Here is a 22,528-nt window from a genome sequence, read left to right as displayed (position 1 = left end):
TGGATGAAGAAGGTGTAGAGCACAATGTATAAGAGCTCAATGTGCATAATTGTATAGTTTAGGCCATAAACGGACGGGAAATTTTTAAGTTATGAAGTACAGGTGATACACCACAAAATCCCAGGTTTAGGTTATATGTTCCAACCTTCAACAGAATTGGCGGTGCCTTAAGGTCTAAGTCAGGTGCTTCTGAGTACAAAAGTCTCAACAGTTCTAAAACAGGATGAAATTTCCACTTTACAAGTGCCATTGCCACAAGGGGGTAGGGGTGCTCTGCGTAAGTTTTTGCCTGTGCTCTTCCTAACCAAATCTTTTGACAAAAAATTAAGATTAAAAAACCATTGAGTTTTAATAGACATCTTCTATACCATATACATTTCTACTATCATTTTTTTCTTGTAATTAACATCTATCCAGAGACATTAGCCAAGATGTCAAAGTCCAACATATTTAAGGTTTGTCTTTCTGTCTCATGTTCAGCAGGACAGTTCTAGAGGGCCAGAGAGGGTGACCCTGGGATTGGAAGATTTGGTTACAAAGGCCACCTTTCATTAATCTGAACAGACAGCCGCAGGGCAATGTGTATTCTCCACAACTGGATTTTATCACAGTGAGTTCCTTCGATGTACACACATTAAAAAGAATGCAATGATTAAAAAAAAAAAAACCTAGTTTTCTTCTTCTGTTCATTATGCACTTCTTCAATGAAGAAGAAAACAAAAATAACTAGATGAAAAGAACCAACTAATCCCTTAAAAAAGCATGCATTAAAAAAATTATACACAATGTGTGTGTCTCTTAAGCAGCATTACTTTAAAAAAATAACCAGTTGAAATATGCAGCAGTAAGGCTATGACATCATTTCTGGATAAGGTGTCCTTCCTCCGTGCTGGTGTTGTCCAGGACATAAATCCACAGAGGTACTTCGTGTGGCGCAGAAAAACACAACTGGGACACCAGGGAATTCCTCCCAGCGTCCACAGAACGAGTCCTGTGATTCACCTCCAGTGTTACGGAGCTAACAGATTCCACCTGCGGCATGCACGCCAGCTACGACGCCCCCTTTTCTTCCAGCTCCGGAAAGGCTGAACCCCTAACTCCCACCTTTTCTTTGTATTTCTTACTCTTTAGCTTGGGATATGAACCCATCCGTACCCCGGGTTCAGATGGTTTCATTTGTTGGTGGACTTCAACGTGATGTCATTAGGAATTCACGTCAATATTTTTTAAGAGAGGAAAAACAAAGCTCTGTGTGCAGGATGGCTTGGCTGGAGATGCAGGCTGTCGTAGTGTTCCCCTATCCCTCGGTGGCGCACAGCCGTTCTGGGCCCACGAGCAATCTGTCTGTAATAAGTGACAGATTCCCCTTCGTGTAAAGGAAGGGGCCGGAGGAGAGCAGCGCAGACCTAGTACAATATAGCAAAGCAGGTGCTCCGGTCAGACCCCGCTCTACCAGGAAACGCTTCTGGAATGCATGACCAATTCGGTTTCAGAACAGAATACTCTCTTTAATGGACAGAAAACACTAACCTTTTCTTTTTCCTTTTGCCTTCCCTCCTCCCCCCACCCTCCCAACTCCCCAGTTTCAACAAGCCCCCTTTTCACTTTAACCCTTTCAGAGGAGAAGGGGCCAGGCTCCACTCCGCACACACCCATCCATCTAGATGTTGCTAACAACCCAGGAAGAGGAGAAACATTCATTAGCCAGGACGACAAACACCCTGTGCCCAGAAGCGCTGAGGCACGGTGGGAGAGGGGTGAACTCAGGAACTGGGAAACCCAGACTCCCCAAACTACAAGTTTCACTTTTTCTTTTAGATGCTCATTCAGAAACAACTTCAGGAAACATAGCTTTAGAGAAAGGGCTAGAGTATAAAAATGGGAATAAGAAGGGCTCTGAAAGGAAGAAATAAACTATGAAATCTGAAATAGTCAAAATCGCATTAAAATCACATATTGTTTTAAAGATCATGTAGCATTTGAATGAAACTAAAAAAAAAACTCACTTTAAGGAGTCTCTGAATTGGGCCAATTCTGCATAATACTGATTGCATCAGATAGTAAAATAATACTTTTAGCATCATAAGGTTGAGTTTTGTTCATACACACACAGACACACACACACAGACACACACACACACACACACACACGGGTGGTGTCATTGGATTGTATAGAATTAAATATCCCCATTTCCCCACACACAAAGAAAATAGCTAGAATTTAGGGAAGAAATAATTACCCAAGATTTCAGTTAAATTCTACATATGCATACCCTTACTCTATTGACAAAGGAACATGTAAACAGTCTTGTATGGTTCCTTTTCCATGCAACAGTATTTGAAATGCAGTGATAGAGACTAACGTATATTAACAGTAATAAGGGTTTCCCCTCCAGAGAGTTGTTGTAACTTATCTTTGAAGTTAAGCTCATTTATCATGGGGAGAATAGACCCCAAAAATACAGCAGCCACGGCATCCTGCCCGAGGCAGAGTTAGAGATTTCCAATAGCTGCTGCAAAGAAACATTCTGAAAATGCGTTCACTACTGCACCGATAAATCTTAAGACAGAAGAGTTTTAATTACAGAGGATGGCAAAACCCAGATTTTTCAAATGAACCCAAAACTATGACTTGAGAGAGAGCTTTCCCCCATGTGACCCAACCTTTGGTAAATTTATGTTTTCTTCATCTGGGAACAAGAATCTGCTTTTTAAGCCAGACTCCTGGAGGATATCTTCATTTGTAACATAGTAGCAGGAGAAACAATGGAAGTGAAATAGAGTAAAGCCAATCTATATGCATTCATGAAGAGCCAAGAATATGCTAGGTGCACTGTGAATTCTTTGGGGGCATACTGCAGATCGCCACACATGTGTATGTACTTTGCACGTATGTATGGACATGTGCTCCTACGTGGCTTAATACTCAGTAGCCTGCTTCTTTAAGGAAAGAAAAAAAAAATTAGTGTCATTCGCATCCCTGTGCCAAAACTGAACTCTTATTCCTTGAAGAAAAAAAGTTAAGGCTAATGAAATTAAGGATTGTTTAAATCAGAGGCCATTAAAATGCACACGTTTCTTTTTGTGGAATCTGCAATTGTATTCAACGTTTGCAGTACAACGCCTGCCTGTAGGATAAATAATTTAATGGGTCTTGTGATTTGGTATGAAAAGCGTAAGAAAATCCTACAGCTGTAGCTTCATTTTTCTCCCCACTCAAACTGTTCACTTCTTAAATTGCATATTTTGTACAGTTTTTTTTTAAGAACACAAAGTAGGTTCTACGTCTTCGAGAACCAATTTCAGACATAATAGGTAATTGCACATAATTACAGGAGTTTCAGAAACTGAAACAAAAACAAAAATCAAAATCTCTTCTCATTCCAACCCTTCTTTCTTTTTAAAGATTGGAATGAAATCACTATCTGATTCTCTTCAACTTCTTTTGCCCTTTATTACAACTAATGATATATGCTGAGAATAACCAAAAGTGAAAAACACTCTGTTTCTTAATCATTCAGCGTTAATTTGGCGTTGTGATTATACAGGCATGAAGACAGGTTTTTATAAATTTCCTTCAATTTTACATTTTATCACTTGAGCCATGCTACAAGGGAATGTGGTCAGTTTAAGGCTTTGACATAGTGTGAGGTGCAGTTTGAATTATCTTGCTATTTTCCACATCCACTCTCTTCAAAGTAGTTTCTGATATTCGTGAACACTCACACACTCGGAATGAGACCAAAGACCAAAAGAATATCCGGCCTCCATGCCCCAAGAAAGAGGATATCGAACTTTCAGGAGAGGAAAGTATATTAAATGAGTGAACTCTGTCCTTCTTCATCTTTTTATATTTCCTTGGGGTTATTGTGATAGAAGTGGGGTTGGGACCTCAGGTAGAGGTAAGGTCTTTCTCCAAGGCTTTCTTGGAAGTGAGTTTCCCAGGCAGATATCAGCCCTTCCGGATTTTCTGCTTTGGATGGCAGATTGATGGCGATATTTCCTCTCTGCTCCCTCCCAGTGACACAAGGTTGTGGCTCTGAGGCTGGACGAGTGTTTTTAGAGCTTCCTATCATCTTCCTACCTGTCCAACTAAAAACTAAATGCCTCTCAGTCAATGAGTAAAAGTAGCCAGATTGTCTTTTAGTTTGTGTTGTGGCTGATGAGGGCCCCCAAGCAGCTTACAAACCCGTCACTGATCAGAGTCCAGGAGGAAGAAGTGGAGAGTGGGTTTAGAACCCAGAAAATGGCTGATAGTTATTTTCAGGGTGCATCTTTTATGCCTGGTTTTAACTTATTCCTTTTTCTCCTATGACACTAAAATATCACTCAATGGCACTAAAAATGAATAAAGTGCAAATCAGAAGTGTGCAGATATGGCTTTTCTTAAACCACAGACTTAAAAGTCAAAGTAAATGTGTGAAGTAAAAGTATAGAAAGGGTAATTTACTAGGGAGTTCAGGTGGCTCTTTCTCCAGCCAATCCAGGGAGCGTTAGAGATATTGGCAATTCAGTGTGTGTCTCTTTATGCAGGGTTAGAGGTGAGGAAGCGGGTCTGTGGGGTTGATCGTGAGGACAACATTTGGAGATTCTGATCCCCATCAATTAGTAAATAATTTCACAACTAAAAAGACCCAACCAGGGGAGAGGGATAAACTGGGAGATTGGGACTGACATACACACACTACCATACATAATATAGATAACTAATAAGAACCTGCTGTATAGCACAGAGAACTCTATTAAATACTCTGTAATGGCCTATATGAGAAAAGAATCTAAAAAAAAAGAGTGGATATATGTATAACTGATTCACTTTGCTGTACACCTGAAACTAACATAACATTATAAATCAACTATACTCAAATAAAAATTAAAAAAAAAAAAACCAACCAGCAAAACTAAAGATGAATAGCAAAGGGACCAGTATTTCCAGAACAAAAAGCATCGATTTCAGGATGCAGGTAAGAAAAGGTTAAGCATCCTTACTCATAGGTCTGCACTATGATAGTGCAGATGAGAGCCGCTCACAGAGCCAGAGTCCAGCTGGAAGATGAGTGTGAGATGGCTGCCTGGGGAAGAGAAAATTGTCTTTCTCTTTAAGAATCTGGAGTAACTTCCTTCAATAGGTGACTTTGCGAAAGTCTCTGAACCTGATCTTCCTCAACTGCAAAATGGGAATAATAAAAATAATGAGCCTATAGGAAGGCAGGGTCTGGACCACATGATGCCTTTACGATAAGTCATATCCTTTGATCTTGGGCTCACCTCTATTCTGCTACCCAGTGAGGTGTTCATCGTCACCCTAAGCCTTCCAGTGTGCATTGCACACAAACACTCCTCAGTATTTGATAAGTGACTGAATGAATGGGGGATGAACTTGAGGACCCCATCCATTTTTTACATCTATGATCTTATAGCAGTCAAGTTAAGAGAGCATACTTTATAAACTCTTTTGTTTTGCATGTGATCTCACAATTGCTTCTTACCTAATTCTTCCCCCAAGGCATCATACTCCATCCAAAAAAACATATAAAATTATTGAATGTGGTAAAGTTGTCATACATTTTTTTCTTATATTCCACATAATACGTGACACAATTTGGGAACTTATTTAATACATGTTGAAATGAATTGAATAGTGAACCTATAACTTAAGGCAAGGTAAGTAAACTAGCCCAAGATGGCCTAGAGCCTATTTTTGTAAAAAAAAAAAAAAAGTTTGTTGGAATACAGCCACGCCCATTCATTTATGTATTGTCTATGGCTGTTTTTGACTATAATGGTAGAGGTGAGTAGTTACATCAGAGACCAGATGGCCTGCAAATACTAAAATATTTACTGTCTGGCCCTGTAAAGAAAACATCTGCCAGCTACTGAGTTAGAGGATTTCCTCTTTTCTCCACTCACATTAACTTACTAGGACTATGAATTCTGGTCTTCTGTCTCTGGTCAGAGAATTGGGATCAGTTTTATTAATAGTGATGTGATTAACAGGAGTTATTCAGTGTCCCTTTGTAGATCCTAAACTAAACATAGTGTTATCATATGTTCCTTTGGCTTCTTGAGTAATATACAGCCTCTTTTCCCACCCTCATCAAATTGTTTTAAAAAAAAAATTATCTCATACTTAATTCTACGGCATAGAAATTTGTGTTTTGAGATGCCAGTGTATAAATTATGTTAGGATCAAATAACAAATATTTGTCTTAGCCTAGATATGGATGACTCTGGGAGATGTGAAGAAAGGTTAGTTTGGGGAACACAAATAAAGGATTTAATGATATGTACGTAATATTGTATGTTAATAGAATGAAGTTACCTTTCATCATACTGAAATCATCTTTTTTCTCCAAATAATGTTTATTGTTCTCAGAATTTTGTTATATACAGAGTTATACAGAGACTTCAAATTGGAAATTTACACCACCTATGATTGTGTTTATTACTCTACAAAGGCATTTACAGTACAATTTTAGACTTCATAGATTGTGGGTTTATGGGGTATCACAGGTAAAATATGTATATGTCCTTGGTAGAAACACATAAGCTATATTTATACTATGTTGATTAGGGTTAAGTATTAGGATTGACATTTTAGCTAGTATTATAGAAAAGCTCTCATATCCATAATATGCTTTTGTGAACCCATAAAATATAGAAAAGAAGTATGTGGCAGTGTTTCAGAATCCTTCTCAAGATTAAACACAGACAGTCAACATCTGGGGCTAAAAAGTACAGATCTGTCTAGATTTACATAAAGTGGATTGATATAGTGGGAAAAAAACCCATATTAGCATGGTTTCTGAATGGAGAGGTTATAAGCATGGGATTAGTATTCATACATTCAGATCCTGACCTTCAATCTTGACTCCATCCCTTAGACCATGTGTGGCTTTTAAAGATTACTCACAATTCTGTTCCTCGGTTTCCTCATCTACAAAATAGGGAAACTAATAATGCCACCTGGTAATACTGTCTTGATGAGTACATGAGCTCCTCCAGATGAAGCTTTCAGAACAGTGCTTGGCTCCATAAATGACAGTTACTACTTCTGTTTCCCAATCCAGCACTAGCTGCTTCTTTTTGAGCCTCATTTATTTTTTTCTAAAATAGAGTTTGTAGGAGAACGGTCTATCTATCTTACAGCTTTCATTTTTTTGTTATCATTTCATGGGGGATATGGGAGAAAGTGTAAAGAATAGGAGGAGGTGATCGGGAAACTGGACTGGTCAAAAGCAGAGGTGACAGAGGTAGTAAGTATAGCCATAGATCTGCACAGGTACCTGAGTGTTAATACACATCTGGATACACACACACACATTTACACATATACATTCGCAAACACACAACACACTCACACATAAACACTCACTCACGCATTCTCACACAGATATTCCATGTTTGACATCAACTTGTATCATCTCTTGAAGAAACCTTAATGTTATGGTTATCAGACATCAACAGGCAAGGCATTGCTTCTCATAATAAATTGAGGTTTGTTTTATTTTCTTACATTTGCTAAAAAAAAATATTTTCAGGAAATATAACAACCGCAATTTTCCATGCCAGTAGCTTTTAGGAAATGGTGATTTTTAGGAAAACACTTCAGGGCAAAAGGTTTGAAGAAGGAAGCAGATTCCAGCACATCTGAAATTCACAGGGAATTTCAAATCTATTTTTTCTGCATGTATGTAAAATTAGACCATAGAGAAGAATCTTGAGAGTTACCGGAAAAAGAGCTAAGATTTTGGATTGAGTTTTTGAGGTCAGAAAGATTCAGTATAAGACAAAACTCTAGAAAGCATTTAGCAGTGGGCTGCATTTTTCACCAGTTAGATTCATCCACAAGAGGTCATTGGATGATTGGATGACATATTTCCCACCACTTTTTGAAATAAAAGGTTACTACACCCTCTGGGCTTTTTAAAGAAATTTCAGTTTAGTCCCCAAAATAAGTTTAATGGAGATGAAGACTTCTGAGGACCATAAAACTTTGCATTATGATAGTTTGTTTTAAGATGAATTACCTCAATCCTGTTGGGGCACTGGTGTCATGACTGACTACACAATCACATAAAATCAGGAAAAGAATTTTCTATAAGTGTACATTTTATAACCATCCTACCTGCTCCTAGTTATTTTACGTGCAGCACTGTGTTAGGGAGCAAAGTCACATTTTTTGGTTAATATCTCAGCTCTACCACCTACTCACTATGTAATCTTGGGCAATCATTTAAGACTTATAAACCTCAGTTTTCTCACCTATAAAGTAGACATAATGATACTTACCACATAGTGTTATTGTGAAGGCTAACCAAAATATACCATGTGTATTAGTTATTACGTCTGTGTAACAAACGACCCCTTCCTCCAAAACTTAGTGGCTTAAAAACAACACTTATTATATCCTGGTTTCTGTGGGTCAGAACTCCAGGCATGGCTTAGCTGTGTTCCCTCACTCAGAATCTTCAACAAGGCTGCAGTCAAGGTGTTGGCTGGGCAGTGATCATCTCAAGGCTCAGTTGGGGAAGGATTTACTTCTAAACCCACTCATGTGACTGACTGTTGGCAGATTGCGGGAATGATGGCCTAAGTTACTCATTGGATGTTGTCAGAAGCCACTTCTTGTTCCTTGCCATGTGGGTCCCTCCATTGGGCCACTCACAACATGGCATCTCATTCCTCAGAGTGAGCAGGGGAGAGGCAAGAGAGAGGGCAAGCAAGACAGGAGTCACGACCTTTCCTAACCTAATCTTGGAAATGCTTTTCCACCACTTTCGCCATCTTATATGCGCTAGAAGTAGATCACTAGATCCAGCCCACTCTCACAATGGAGGGAATGAAACATGGGTGTTAACACCAGGAGGTGGTGATCATTGGAAACTGTTTTGGAAGCTATCATATAATATAAAGTAGTTAGCACGATACTTTGTACAAAGGAAGTATTCAGTATTTTTTTTCTGAGTTAGTATATATTTCTAAGAATTTTTCTCTCCTGGCAGGTCCAAACACAAAGAGGTATGGGGTCAGGTTTAAATTGCGCTGAGGGTTTTTTTTTAAAGGTATACAGCTTCTGTGTGACTGAATTTCTCTGTTTGTGCCTGAGTTTCTCCCATATATCCATGAAAAATATAAAATAATCATGTGAGCTAAAATGATAGGATATGTCACTCAGAATTTAATGATGAAGAACAATGCAAATATGGGTGCTGCTATTCTTTCCAATTCTTCCAATCCAGTCATCGGGTACATCGGCTGAAACTAGAAAAAGGAGAATTCCATATGTCCAATTTGCTTCCCAAATTTACCCCAATGCCTGCTCCATGAAAAAATAGGAGACTTCCTGGCTTGTTCAGTACAAGAGTGATATCTTTCATCTTTAAATGAATCACGTAGATTTTCATTGCATCACTTCTATTGCCCTGACTTCAATTATTCAAACTCAGAAACCTCACTTCTGCCTGTTTCAGTAGATGCTGCCTGAATGTCTGTGTGTCAGACCTCACTACTTTGCAACTCCACGTATGTGACCTTAAACTCTAAAATAGTTCTCTCTGAATATGTCTGTTCTACTCTCTCACTCTATTAAACTTGTTACTGCTCTTATGAAAGATCCAACCACAGCTCACGTTCACTTAATTTGTCATCTTACTTTTTCCTGCTTTTCTTCCATTTAAAACAATTTAAAACAATTCCACCACTAGATTTCTCAATTTCTGAACTTACGCCATTTCCAGTCCTGTGTAAATCCTTTAGTTACTACCCCTACTCTAGCTTCCAGGATCGTAAGAATTATTGGACCAAGATAAAGAAAAATACTGACTTGATCCTCAGCAGTTTTCACTGGTTAACCCCTGCGTGATCCTCATTGCTACTTAAAGGTCCACACTTTCATAGTCAAATAAACATATTTAAATTCTGGATCTCCATTTTCTGGTTATAGGAACCTAAGCAAGTTATTTAAACTCTTTATGTCTCAGTTTCCTCATCTGTAAAAGGGGGATGGAGTAAATCTCAAAAAAAAATTTCTTGTTTTCCTTCCCTATATTTTTTATATTTATTTATTTATTTATTTATTTTGGCTGCATTGGGTCTTCATTGCTGTGCATGTGCTTTCTCTAGTTGTGGCAAGCAGGGGCTACTCTTCGTTGCGGTGTGCGGGCTTCTCATGGCGGTGGCTTCTCTTGTAGCGGAGCATGGGCTCTAGACACGCAGGCTTCAGTAGTTGTGGCGCACAGGCTCAGTAGTTGTGGCTTGCGGGCTCTAGAGCGCACGCTCAGTAGCTGTGGCGCACGGGCTTAGTTGCCCCATGGCATGTGGGATCTTCCTGGACCAGGGCTCGAGCCCGTGTCCCCTGCATTGGCAGGCAGATTCTTAACCACTGTGCCACCAGGGAAGCCCCTCCTTCCCTTTAAACTCCCTGAAGCATTTAATTCTTTTGGTCCTAGGCTCCTCTATTGACTCTTCTTTTACTTATTGTAAACTATCCCTGTTCTTCTCCTACCTACATATCAAGCCCTTGTAAAGCTTTTGCATAGTTTCTCATAATCTGCCTTATAATAATGGTTGGTATGTTTTACTTGGTCTATGCTTGATCACAAGTGCCCCAAATACACAACTGTATTGAACCAGGTTTGCCTGTATTACACTCAGCACAGGGTCCTGCACATGGTAGTCACTTAAAAAATGATGTTCAACAGGGATGGATTTAATATTTAAGATGCTTGCCTGCATGCTCTTGCATTTTGGCTGCATTCACTGTGTGTGTAAACAAGAAGAGCAGTTCTCTTCTTCAGCTTACTGTATGCCATTCCCCAACTGAAAAATCTGAAAACCATGCTTATTTTGTTGTCCATTCCTAGTTGGTAGCCATTGTTCTACACGTAAAGAATGTATCAAAAACCAGAGTGTAACACCAGGAAATGAGCTTAATATCCAGGTACCATGTGTCCCAACTGCTATAGTGTTTGATAACTTTAGGTCACAAGATCATAAAATACAAAAATATGTGAAAAAATAAAAACAATCACAGCATTTTGCCCACCCCCAATGAGATGAAAGCTCTTCTCACTTGAACTTGGGAAATGACACAAAAGTAAAACTAGGGGAAAAATGACTAAAAATTGTACATTATCTAATATCAAGAGATTACCTGTTTGTAAACAGAACACTTCAGCAAGCAAACCAGATATCTCATTTTGATTTCTTACATTGTAGAAATTCCTTGCAGCCAGAGCTTTAAAAACTAATATTTGATCATTTTAATTTTCAAATGCTCTGACACCCTCTGTGCCTTTGGAGTCAGCTGTAAACTAATGAATCTGGAAATGATCAATTCATATTTCTTTCCTCAGTAACTTCTTATCAGAGCTCGCCTGAAGCCATGCATCTTCCTTAGTGCATGTCCAGGATGTCTGAGGCATTTTCTCCTTTGTGACCCAGATTCTCTGATCTGTGTGTCTATATCTAGCTTTCAATTATGTAGAGCATCTCCTTGAACATGCTGTGTAGTCCTTATTAGTAACTGAGAAAAACAAGTAGCTAAAATATGATAAGTTGTATTCTCCAAAGGACACTTGAAGGAAACATTTGATTTATGATACGTTTCTTGCCATTTAATACTTACTCTAAAAATATGAGTAACCAAGATTTCTCTATTTCTCTCAACATTCCAAAGTCCCAATTTTAAAGTAAACTTGGGAGTTTTCACAAGCTAGTGAATATAATGAAAAAGAAATGCACTCACATATATAGAGAACAAACTAGTGGTTACCAGTGGGAAGAGGGGAGAGGCAGCATAGGAGGAGGGGATTAAGAGATACAAACTACTCTAAATAAAGAAGCTACAAGGATATACTGTACAGCACTGGGAATGTAGCCAATATTTTATAATAACTATAAATTGAATATAACCTTTAACAATTGTGAATGACTATGTTGAAACATATAATAGTGTACATCAACTACGCCTCAATTAAAAAAAACTTGGGGGCTTCCCTGGTGGTGCAGTCGTTGAGAGTCCGCCTGACGATGCAGGGGATGTGGGTTCGTGCCCCGGTCTGGGAAGATCCCACGTGCTGCGGAGCGGCTGGGCCCGTGAGCCATGGCCGCTGAGCCTGCGCGTCCGGAGCCTGCGCTCCGCAGCGGGAGAGGCCACAGCAGTGAGAGGCCTGCGTACCGCAAAAAAAAAAAAAAAGAAAGAAAGAAAGAAAGAAAAAAAAACAACTTGGGAGTTTTCAGAGGGTGTTTCACCTGTGCTCTTGAGCATTCATTCAGTTATCACCCACTGCTCCCGCCAGATACCACTGCCACTTCTAGGTACCACCTTGTCCACTGCACACTGCTGTTTTCCTCCGGACACCACAGATTCCTACTTGATACTGATGCCCAAGCACGGGAACTCTAATGGTACCAAAGCCATGTGAGCATGTGAGGGGAGGGGAGGGGAAATGCCTCATATCCCACCTATGGATGCTCTGCTAAAAGGATGCCAGGGCACTGCTGTTTGCATGGAGTTTGAGTTCAACTTTTTTCAGTTGCTGTTATCCTTCCTGGTTCCTCCCATGCCATCTGGTCTCTTCGGATTCAAACATGACTCAGTTGTTATTTTAGCCAAAAGGCAAGGCTGAAGGACAATAGTGTACTCAGATGACTAAAGCTGTGTTCCTTGGTCACGTTTGTCTTGACAAACTCCTTTTTACGGGGTTGTGTTGTTTCCCAGATGTTTTCTCAGCCTTCCATGTAAATAGATGTCTGGTGGGTGGGCCCCACCCATTCGGCAAAGCGTGCTGGGCACCTCAGAACTTCACGCTGGGTTCAGCTGCAGCCCGGCATGGGCTGGAATTAAATGAGATCACCTCACCCATATGAGAAGTCTTAGCCCAGAGCCGGTGCTCAGGCCTAGCCTGGTGCAAATACTTTAATCACAAGGAATAACAAGCTCTTCAAAAAGCAACGGCATTAAACGTGGATTGCTTGTATTCCCATGTACGGAATCTTAGGAGGAGTGAAAATACTTGATTTTGGCGTACGTGTGGATAAAGCACATGTGATTAAATAATTCAGTCATTAAGTTTAGGAGGCATTGGGGTGCGATTTGTTGAATAAACTCAAAGAGAGTACAAAATTGTACCCTCTGGGCCGGTAGGAGTGTGTCACTGAGCCAGGGGGGCCTGTTTTTATGCTGCGATTCCCTGGGGACATTTTATTTACCCCGGAGCTGCAACTTTCAAAAAGTTGAGTGCGATTTTTAGTAATAAACAGATTTTTAAAGAATGACCCAGTACACACACACACATTCTTACACGCATGTATATAGAAAACACATTTCATTAAACGATACCCACCCTCTTTACATGAATGTATTCTGATATTTTTTCTGCACTGTATTTATTTCTTCCTCTTCCTCCCCCCACTCCCCTTACCCCTCCCCCCTCCTTACCCCTCCCCCTCTTCATCTTCCTCTTCTTCCTTCTCTTTCTGTCTCTGTCTCTCTCTCTCTTTTTTATTGCTAACCAGGATCCATGGATGGGTTGCCACGGAGGTTTGTTTCAAAAGCACTGCCTGAGAAGAGGTCATGAGATTTCAAAATACCTCAGGGCATATTAAGCCCATTTGGGAATTCTGGGAAACTAGTAGTGACCTCCAAAAGTTTTTCTTCAAGAACCCAGATAGGGTAACTCATAGAAGAGATGCGTTCAGTCTGACTCAGCCCAATTTCAGAAGCTCCAGCATCTGCCAGGTGGTACTGTGGCTTTTGAAGAATCTCCTCCTTTGGCAAAACACTGGTGGAGGAAAGCACAGCGACTGGATGGTGGAAACTGAGATTAGTGATAAATGCAACCTGACCTTTCAACCTTGTTTGACATTTGAGCTAGTCTTCACCTCTGAAAGCATCAGCGGTGTCAACAATGAGGCCTTCTCTCTGCCTGGGAAATGAACAAAGAGGCTTGTTAGTTGAATATTCTTCTCTCTAGTGTTGTGGGCTGGTGGGGAAAAGGGATGGGAGAGACGAGAAAGCCAGTAAAGAAGACCTTTAAAGGATTGCTCCGTCCCTGAATTTGGGACCCTAGTGTTCTGTTAGCCCAGATATGAGAAGGGAGGCGGTTCAGGGAGTCTCATCACTTCGAAGCTGGTATCATATAATTCTTCCGTTCCTTTGCCCCTTATCTTCTTCCCAATAAGCTGAAACAAGATTTACACATTCTAAGACCTGAGTGTGTCAGGGGCAGGCTTCTCATCATCAGCCTACTGACTCTGCTGGGGCGCTTTGGACTGAGTCCCTTTGCTCCCCAGAATCCAGGAGGCAAGGAAGGGAGACGGGGATCTTCTGCCTGGGAGGCCAGCAGGGTCCAGCACCTGCCCTTCCTGGACCACTGGTGGGAGAACTGGGCTCAGTTACCTTACAGTTGCCTAATGCCTTTATTTGAAATGTTCTCTGCAGCTCTCTACAGATATTTTATTCATTCTTCAATTCTTCCTATCGAGAGCTCCTGTAAACTCGCATTTCCCAGAGCTAAAGGTAAAAAAGAGAGACTGTTACTCTGTGTACATGCACAGATAGCAGACCTTCAGGAAAGCTGCTAAAGCAATACGTGCATGTCCATGAAGTGAGAATAAAACTGGTTCCCTGGCTCTACCAAAAATTGAGCTTCGGTCCCATGAAAATTGTTAAAAATGTCATGGTTTTTGGAATAAGGTGGGATGGTGATGTTAAGGAAATGACCTTATAAAACACATTTTAAGATGTATTTCTTTTTCAAAGATAACGGCAAATGCATACGATTGCTTTGCTTTGGCTTCAGTGCTCAGATGAGTCTGTGGCCTCACACCCAACATAGAACAGGACAGAGAGTGTACGTACGCAGCCCCTTCAAAAATAACACCCATGTTGCCTTTTCTTGAAAGTTTCACACGGGCAATGTGGCACATGGAAAAGTCAAAATTGAGATCTACCTTTGGTGGCTGGAGTAGTATTTGGTACACGGACTCTACATCATGAGCTTTCCCTACGTCAGAGAGACCCCAGCTCTGAGCCCTCTGGGTCCCGAGCAACATGTCCCATCCACATGCTCACGCTCTGTTCTGTGAAACACAAAAGGCCATTGGTAAGCACTGCACTCTCTTCAGCATCTCCTGCGTTGTACGTGCTTGACTATAACTATTGAGGCAGTCCTTTCCACGGGAGTCAAATGGACACCTCACAGAGAACAGGACCCCGTCAGGCCTCTGGGGGACCATTCCACTGCTGCTTCACTGTGCTAAATGGTAGCCTGGGGCCTGGCGGAGATTTCCCGCTGCTTCCTAAAGTGCCGGGTGAACACCCAGGGAGCAGCTTAGGTGAGAAGCTGCTGCATTAAACAGAGAAGGCTTGGTTTGAAACAATCAGGAAATATCTTTCTTATTTGGAACAGGCTGCCTATTTCTAAGTGCTTTACAGACAGCATCTTCATCACCCACAAACATCATAGAGACTGAAGGGAAGTGTTCCCACCTCATCTTAGAAATAGCAGAGAGCTGGCAAATGAACCTTTGTCCCACGGCAATCACAGAAGAAAATTAAGGTCTCTTGAACCCCCGCCCTCCATTCCTGTTTCCCAACCTTCTGCCCAGTCACCCCATAGCTGCAGTCCCTGTGCTTTCTCATGGTTGTTATTCAAACCACTGCCCTTTCGCTACCCTGTTTGTGTAGACCTTGCCAATCCTTTAAAGGCTCAAATCGAATCCCACTTCCTTATTCAAGATTTTCATGAGCCTTCAGCTTGGAAATTCACCTTTCCCTCCCGGATGCTGCTGTATTCCATTGAAATTCATAATTTACTTCCTCTTCATATGGTCTTGTTTTACCTTCCCAACTAGAAAGGCAGCTTCTTAAAGGCAAAAACTCTACAAAGTCTCTTTAAGGGCAGCTTCTTAAAGACAAGTCTGCAATGTGAAACGTCTCCTTCCCTTTAGCATCACCAGGCACCTAAGAGCCTGGCTCATGGCAGCCCCCCAATGGATACACATCCGTTCCTCCCAAAGTGACTATTTCAGGGCATTTCAGGTCCAGAGAGCAGCTTAAATTTAGGGGCCTCAGGTATCTTTAACAGTCCGATACCACTAGACAGCCTGCCTTCTTGAATTGTACTTGCGGCTCACAAGAAGCGATTCCACTCTGAACATTATCCTCCTGGGGGGGCGGGTGGCAAGGGGGGGTGGCGCAGACCAGCCAAAAGGCAGAGGAATGTCTGAAGGAGCAGATTAATGAGCGATCAGAGGGGAGGTTGTGGCTCCCCATTCAAGTTCTTGGAAAGGGTCTGTCTGTGGTGTGATGAAAGGGGCTGGACGTCAGGCCAGAGGGTGAGAGTGGCTCCACATGTCCCGGGCCTCCTGCTGCTGGAGGCCCGAAGAACAATGAGGGGGCAGCCAGGCAGTGGCACATGAGAGGCAGCTGACTCCAGCTGATTGAAAATAGGCCATTTGTTCCGTGCGATGCGAATGTGTACGGGGGCCCGCACGGGGGTGCTGCAAAGCAGGACAGGGCAGAGATGGCACATGTTTGCATGTGTGTGTGTGAGATGAAGCCCTCTTTCTTTGCTTTTTAATTAGCCCTCTCTCCTCAATAAACTACCAATAAGAACAGCCCATGATCTCACCAGTTTCTGTAGCTGGTAAAGACGTAAGTGCTCTAGGGGAAAAAGCTTGGCTTTGAGTTCTAGAGATGGGTTAGGCACCACCAGATATTTCTGAACCCAAGGAAAAAGCGTTGATCAGAATGAACAAATGTTGCTAAAGACGTAGCTGAGTATCCTAATTAACTGGATGCTTGACCTCAAAAAGATTGCTTCTCAGGCATTCCTAAGGCTTCCAAATCTCGGGGCTATGTGGAGATCTCTACTGAGGCGGTATTGCAGCCAGCCCCGATAATCTCATCTGTAGAATCAGCCCTTAAAAGCCACTCACTCAAAGTCAGCTGACCAGGCACCTGTGGGGATCCAGTACATAGTTAGAATGTCACCTGGGGAGAGGCAGTATTAGGTCAGACTTTCAGAGGAAGATTCAGTAAACTGTTACTTTTTTTAAAAAAAAATTTTTTAATTGAGATTGCTTGAACAAATGATGCCAGGGCAAGCGTGTGTATGTGTTTGTGTGCATGTGTGCACGTGTGTGCATACTTGCACACACAGATTCGTGCTGATGGTAAAGAGTGAGGGAGTTATAACACCGTTTTGTCTTTTCACTATGAAGGGACATCAGCTTTCGCTCTGATACCCTCAAAAGTGATACAGATGAAAAAGAATGTGGTTCAACCTGCACATTTCTCCTAAAGAGAGAACTGGGCGTCCGGAGAAGTTAAATGCCTTGTCCAGAGCCAGTCAGGGGTCTTTGTCTGTTTCATCTGTGCCAGACCCTCTGCTAGCTCAAAGACGGAGCTCAGACTTCCTGGACTCCGGACCATGCCACTCTCAGTGTTGACATAACTCGCCTGAGCTGGGCAGCTGAGACTCTGCCAAAGAGAAAGGGACTCTCCCTTCACGGGCAGGTGTCTTTACCCTTGAAACAGGCTGGGGATTCTGACCCAAAGGGCCAGTTATCAGCTGGATGCATTTATCCGAATCATCGATCCCTGTTATTGGTCTGGAAGCTGGGACCGGGCACCAGAAGCCCCAGCCACTGTGGAAGTGCGTCTCAGAGTCCAAAAAGGATGCCTCTAAATTGCTTCCCAGGGCTTGGAGGCTGTCAGTGCTACTCCCAGAGTCCCTACAGCAATGGCTCTTCAGTGTTTCCTTTTGCTTTGCCTTTAAAAAAAAATCATATAGAGGTTATTTTTAAACTATCCCTATGTTCTACTTTAAAAATCACCCTCAATCTTTTCCTGAAAACAAGGGGAGCAATTTTTCTTACAGAGTTGCCTCTTCCACCAAATTCCATGTGCTACTCTGCTCTGATGTTCATTCAGGAAAGCCTAAAAGTTAGAAGGCATGAGAAATGTCCAGTTTGTTTCATTTTTCATTGTATTTCATGCTTTCATCACAAGGTTGCTATCAGGAGGGGACTTAGGGATGCAAAAATGAGTAAGCCGTGGACTCAGGCTTTAAGAACCTTCTATTTCCATATGGGAGATAACAAAAGCACATACACAACTGCAATTCAAAGTAGAAAAAGTTCAATGAAAGGCACAGAGGAGGAACATATAATTTCCTTATGGAGCCTTCAACAGAGGCTTTGTGGAAGAGGTAACATTTGAGCTGAGCTTTCAAGGATTGATAAGATGAACATCCAGCCAGATCAGAGCAGTCATTTCAGGCAAAGATGTTATTGCAGCTTCTTGGTAGCTTTTGCCTTTTTTTTTTTTTTTTACATCTTTATTGGAGTATAATTGCTTTACAATGGTGTGTTAGTTTCTGCTTTATAACAAAGTGAGTCAGTTATACATATACATATGTTCCCATATCTCTTCCGTCTTGCGTCTCCCTCCCTCCCACCCTCCCTTTCCCACCCCTCTAGGTGGTCACAAAGCACCGAGCTGATCTCTCTGTGCTGTGCAGCTGCTTCCCACTAGCTATCTATTTTACGTTTGGTAGTGTATATATGTCCATGCCACTCTCTCGCTTTGTCACAGCTTACCCTTCACCCTCCCCATATCCTCAAGTCCATTCTCTAGTAGGTCTGTGTCTTTATTCCTGTCTTACCCCTAGGTTCTTCATGACATTTTTTTTCTTAAATTCCATATATATGTGTTAGCATATGGTATTTGTCTTTCTCTTTCTGACTTACTTCACTCTGTATGACAGACTCTAGGTCCATCCACCTCATTACAAATAGCTCAATTTCATTTCTTTTTATGGCTGAGTAATATTCCATTGTACATATGTGCCACATCTTCTTTATCCATTCATCCGATGATGGGCACTTAGGTTGTTTCCATCTCCGGGCTATTGTAAATAGAGCTGCAATGAACATTTTGGTACATGACTCTTTGAATTATGGTTTTCTCAGGGTATATGCCCAATACTGGGATTGCTGGGTCATATGGTAGTTCTATTTGTAGATTTTTAAGGAACCTCCATACTGTTCTCCATAGTGGCTGTACCAATTCACATTCCCACCAGCAGTGCAAGAGTGTTCCCTTTTCTCCACACACTCTCCAGCATTTATTGTTTCTAGATTTTTTGATGATGGCCATTCTGACTGGTGTGAGATGATATCTCATTGTAGTTTTGATTTGCATTTCTCTAATGATTAATGATGTTGAACATTCTTTCATGTGTTTGTTGGCAGTCTGTATATCTTCTTTGGAGAAATGTCTATTTAGGTCTTCTGCCCATTTTTGGATTGGGTTGTTTGTTTTGTTGTTATTGAGCTGCATGAGCTGCTTGTAAATTTTGGAGATTAATCCTTTGTCAGTTGCTTCATTTGCCAATATTTTCTCCCATTCTGAGGGTTGTCTTTTGGTCTTGTTTATGGTTTCCTTTGCTGTGCAAAAGCTTTGAAGTTTCGTTAGATCCCACTTGTTTATTTTTGTTTTTATTTCCATTTCTCTAGGAGGTGGGTCAAAAAGGATCTTGCTGTGATTTATGTCATAGAGTGTTCTGCCTATGTTTTCCTCTAAGAGTTTGATAGTGTCTGGCCTTACATTTAGGTCTTCAATCCATTTTGAGCTTATTTTTGTGTATGGTGTTAGGGAGTGATCTAATCTCATACTTTTACATGTAGCTCTCCAGTTTTCCCAGCACCACTTATTGAAGAGGCTGTCCTTTCTCCACTGTACATTCCTGCCTCCTTTATCAAAGATAAGGTGACCATATGTGTGTGGGTTTATCTCTGGGCTTTCTATCCTGTTCCATTGATCTTTCTGTTTTTGTGCCAGTACCATACTGTCTTGATTATTGTAGCTTTGTAGTATAGTCTGAAGTCAGGGAGCCTGATTCCTCCAGCTCCGTTTTTCGTTCTCAAGATTGCTTTGGCTATTCGGGGTCTTTTGTATTTCCATACAAATTGTGAACTTTTTTGTTCTAGTTCTGTGAAAAATGCCCGTGGTAGTTTGATAGGGATTGCATTGAACCTGTAGATTGCTTTGGGTAGTAGAGTCATTTTCACCATGTTGATTCTTCCAATCCAAGAACATAGTATATCTCTCCATCTATTTGTATCATCTTTAATTTCTTTCATCAATGTCTTATAATTTTCTGCATACAGGTCTTTTGTCTTCTTAGGTAGGTTTATTCCTAGATATTTTATTCTTTTTGTTGCAATGGTAAATGGGAGTGTTTTCTTGATTTCACTTTCAGATTTTTCATCATTAGTGTAGGAATGCTAGAGATTTCTGTGCATTAATAGCTTTTGCCTTTATAAAACTCCTTTTCTGAAGATTGAAGCTCCATTTTCATTGTAATTTTTCCAAAAAATATTCCTGCACTTAGTCCTTGGTTTCAGATACCCAGCCTAAATGACTATCAATAAAGCACACACTCCAATAGAATTCCAATTTATCACCACAAAATACAGGTGTAGGTTATAAGAAGCACACACCCTTTGTCTTTATGAAGTAATGATACCAGAACACTGGCACAAATAATACTCAATATAGGATGATACTTCTGACTTCTTGCTATATCTGAGAACTATTTTAAGAGAGTAACATCTATTAACTCCTTAACTCCCACAACAGTAGAGGATAACTTCAAGGTAGGTTTCTATTTTTATGTTCATTTTACAAATGAGACACAGAGAAGTTAAGTAACTTGGCCCAAGTCAGCCATTGAATATTTGAGCCAGGATTTGAACCCAGGCTGGAGAGTTTATGCACATTAACACTATATCAAAGAGACTCTTCTCAGTGTAAAAATTGCTTATTGAATTATTTCATTTATCAAATTTGTATTGAGTGACTACTGTCTTCTAGGTACTATGTTTATGTGCTGAGAATAATAAGAAAACTAAGAAGTGATATCTCCCCTTAAACAGTCTATCTAAAATCTTGAAAATGTAAGCCATTATTTAAAATGAGGCCAAATGCTAATAAAGAGAGGAAAAGAAATCTGAACCCTTATCTTTTAGGTCATGTGTTAAAAAAGAATAATGCTGGGTACTTGAAAAGAGCCACCTTCAGATCTCAGTGGCGTAGCATAATATGTTATTTATCACTCAGTAATCCAATAGGATGCTCCTGTTTGGACAGTTCTCCAAACAGAAATGCAGGGACTTTCCAACCTGTGTTTCTGCCATCTCCACAAGAGCTCATCCAAAGAACTCATTCATTCCAGTCACCTAGAAGATGCAGAGATATGGAGAATCATGCATGGGAGTATTTCAAGAGCCAGGTTGGGAAGTGGCATACATCACATATAATCACATTCTTTTGATTAGACCTTAGTCACATGGCCAATCGTAGATGCAAGGGAGACTGAAACCGTAGTCTCACTGTGAGCCCGGGAAGAAGAGAAGATGGGTTTGATGATTAGCCAGAGGTCTCTACGACATATCCCTACACCAACAACTTTCCAATTAATTGAATTTCCAAGTGATACCATTATGCTATTTAAAACTCTATTTACCTTTTAAAATCCAGGAACATTATATAGATAGTCCATTATATATGGAGATAGAATAAGATAAGTGGAGGGAGGATCCTGCTTCTGCCTGCCTTTCTTTCCTGTTGTTTGTTTGAGAGCTGCAGCATTTAAGGGACAGGAAGGGCATGTACTTAACCAAGCTCCAATTCTTGATTCTTTTCATTCTAGTATTAGATACTGACTGTGCCAAATGCTGAGTAGAAATTCAATTATTTGTGCATAATTCCATTTACTTTCAGCTATTCTAAAACTCTATGCTAAATATATATCATCAAAGATATGAGATGCAAAGAGGACTAACATTTACTGAGTATTCACTATGTAGCAGTCGTGGTTTCAGATCCTTTGCATGTTACTACTTTGAGTTCTTGTAAGATATCATCATTAAACCCATTTAATGGAGGTTATAGAGTTTAAGTAACCTGCCAAACGTCACATGTGCATAAATAGCAAAGTCAGGATTCAATGCCTGTTATGTCTAACCCCAACATTTTTATTCACCCTTGGAGTGATTACATTTACTCAGTTGAACAGGCAGTTTAGATAATTCAGTGGGGGAAATAACTCAAAAGCTTTTAAATTTACAAACTGGAGGTATCCAAGTAATTTCTACCACTCTCTGATTAACCCTATCTAGACAGACAACAAATGTTTATGATACAAAGTCATTTGCAAATGAAAGAATCATAGTAACTCTGTGTCTCAGGAGGCATTTCATCACAGATTGTTCTTATTAATTCTATCAACATATATTGTGTGTATGTATTATATACTGGTCACTCCCAGGCTACTATACAGGGATGATGACAGCCATGGTTTCACCCTCAAACAGACCTCCTCCACAAAGTCAGGCTTAGGTGTTTCCCCCAAACAGATCTATACTTACCTTATTGTTACACCTACTTTATGTGCTTTTGAAACTGCCATTTCATTTGACTGTATCCTACATTCTATGAATTCATGGATTT

This window comes from Globicephala melas, chromosome 11 (assembly GCF_963455315.2).
Source record: "Globicephala melas chromosome 11, mGloMel1.2, whole genome shotgun sequence".
NCBI lineage: Eukaryota > Metazoa > Chordata > Mammalia > Artiodactyla > Delphinidae > Globicephala > Globicephala melas.
The sequence above is the reverse complement of the archived record's forward strand: the minus strand, read 5'-3'. Positions refer to the sequence as shown.